The sequence below is a fragment of the Ursus maritimus genome, unplaced genomic scaffold (assembly GCF_017311325.1).
Source record: "Ursus maritimus isolate PB19 unplaced genomic scaffold, ASM1731132v1 scaffold_26, whole genome shotgun sequence".
In the NCBI taxonomy this organism is placed as follows: Eukaryota; Metazoa; Chordata; class Mammalia; order Carnivora; family Ursidae; genus Ursus; species Ursus maritimus.
In genome coordinates, this window is record NW_024425119.1 from 1,820,535 (window position 1) to 1,823,243 (window position 2,709).

The following is a 2,709-nucleotide window of genomic DNA, read 5'->3' on the forward strand; positions in this document are numbered from 1 at the left end:
AGTCTAGAAGGAAACCAAAGTTCTTTCTGATTTGCTGTGCTATGTGTTCCAGCCAAGATGCGAGCCTCCAGCTGGGCTCTTCTTGCTTCCTTCGACCTCCTTCCTGAGAGTGATGAGTCTGGCATTAGGACTTGACTGACGACTGAATTTCATGGAGCATGAGGCAAATGAACCCAATCATCTCGCCACCAGAGTCCCATTAGCTCCACAGACCCAACAACAGTAAAAATACATTTTGATTACAAGAAGCATTAGATAAGGCAAAACAAAAAAACAAACAAACAAACAAAACAAAACAAAAAAACCAACTTCGTATCACAATGGTAAGTGGATACTTGGCAATTATCTAGGTAATTGGATCAATGTAAGTAGCCAGACCGTTTCCCTCCCTTCCCTCCAAAAAATCTATCTGGGAGCTTAATGATCTACTTTGCCAAAATTAACTGGGTAATTACAGAATCTGCATCCTTTTATTTTTTAAGGGTGAAAATTCATCTCTATGTCGTTCTGAAACCTGTAAATGCTTGAGAGTTCTTGAAGGAGCTGTCTTCATTTAAAGACCAACATATGAAGTATCAGTGGAATTCTTTAGATATTTACCAAGATGGCAACTCAATTTCAAAGCTGAAAACCAGCAGAAGCAAAACCTTTCTGTTGCTCTGGGTCCTTTTCCTTTCCCCTGTGTGCCCAGGGTTTTGATACCTGGCATCGGAGTCCCACCATCCCAGTCTAATTTAGGCCCTCAGTGTCTTCTTTTCCCCAGTGGGTTATCCTGTCTTCAGCCCTACCCATTTTCTACATGGTAGCCACAATTATCTCTCTGCAAATCAGATGTCATTTCTCTGTTCAATTGCAGCCTGTTGCCTAGAGAATAAACTCCCAATCCCAATGTCTAAGGCACGTCCAGAAGCCTCCTAAGCATGCAGGTCCATTCTATCTAGAGTTGTGTCCTTGATGAGGAGGAAGCTCCTAAATCAATGGTTCCCAAACTTTAACATACATTAACATCATCTGGGAGCTTTTAAATTCCTGATGCCCAGGTCACATACCTATCAATTAAATCAGAATGTCCTGGGCTGAAGCCAGCATCTCACACCATAAGTAATGTCAAAACCATAATAGTATTTTGGTCATCCAGATTGCCTGGAGCACCAGAAACTGTTCGTGGAACTTTGACTTATTTATTTTTATAAATCTACTGTCATAGTAAAAACAGTGTACAGTGATTTGTCTTAGTGTATCTCCTCCATCAAACTTAAGCTCCTGGAAAGCAGGGTCTGTTTTTAATTTTTTGTCATATTGATGATATTTAGATAGTACTTGGCAACCTAATAGGAGCACGACAAATGTTTGTCAAATCAAAGAACAAGTGGATGGACAAATAAATAAATTATATCAAGCAGGAAACATTAAACAGAATGAGGTTTAAGAAGCTTAAAATAAGGAATACTCTTCCTTATTTGAGAAACAAGGCCATTCATGTCATTTTTTAATAAAGTGAATCATTTTAAAAGATGGAGCAGCCCATTTGCCACTGAATTGATCATCTCGTGCCTTAATAAATGATCACGGTGGACAGAGAGCATTGTCTGGTCTAGTCCTGTTCTGTCATTACCATTTTTATTAAGTACTTGATAGGTCTTGGGTGCTTTACTTGTATTTAATCCTCAACAGCAATCCTACAAAGTCAGATTCATCAGAAACCTCATTTTATAGAGAAGGAAACTGAGGTTGACATGGGATAAGGACTGGCCCACACTAGCTGAGCCACATTCAAACCCAGGAAGCTTGTCCTTGGCACAGAGGTTGCCAAACAGGCTGTACACTGGCTCTCCAACCTGGCAGCAGTTAGACTCATTTTAAGCAGATTTACCAGGACCCAAACTGAGAGTTCGATTAACTTTGTCTAGATGAGCCCTGGCCATTGGATTTTTTTTTTCCCAAATGCCTTCCAACAATTAAGAACCTCTGCTCTAGGCTCTCTCTACTCTAAGCTGATGTAACCTCACAAAAGCCACTTCTCTAGCTTTCTTCCCTACAATGAAGTGGCTGAAACTACTTATCTTGGTGATAGTTCAAGCTGGAATGCCTAGGAATTATCCCTGCCCCTCATCCATCTTTAACCTCAGGCATGGGCAAAGAGGGTCTCCTGGGATCCCCATATATGGACTTCCAGCCAGCCCGCTCCTGGATTTTTTAGCCCCCACTGAAGGGAAATTGGGGCTATCACAAGCCAGCACTATAGTTTACTTCATGAAATGCAGTGAAGGAGTAAAAGCTATGTAGCTCCTTAGGAAGGACAAGAAAGAATAAATGTAGCCCAAGGAGTACCCCTTGCTAGCCCTACTTGCAGATGATCATTTAGCCCTGGGGAAAGGGACAGGGTATAGGAGAGTCTACTGACTAGTAAACTAGCCCTTTCATAGCTGACAGTGGGTCCTCTGCCCTGCCTCAGGATGACAAGTGTGATGAAGTAGAGAATACAGTCTATCCTCTCGGGAAGGGCAATCCCTAGGAGCAGAATGAGGGAGGGCCGAGCAGGTGAAAACTACTGGTGTTTTGAGTACATACTATTCCTATAGATGAATACCCGACCAGGACTCGCTAGTCCCCAGGGAGGAAGGGATTGCCCTTGGAAGGGTCTTACTTAGTCTGCTTTGCTGCAAGGCCAGAGGCGATCAATGTGACTTTAGGACCTGATGTCTGTGG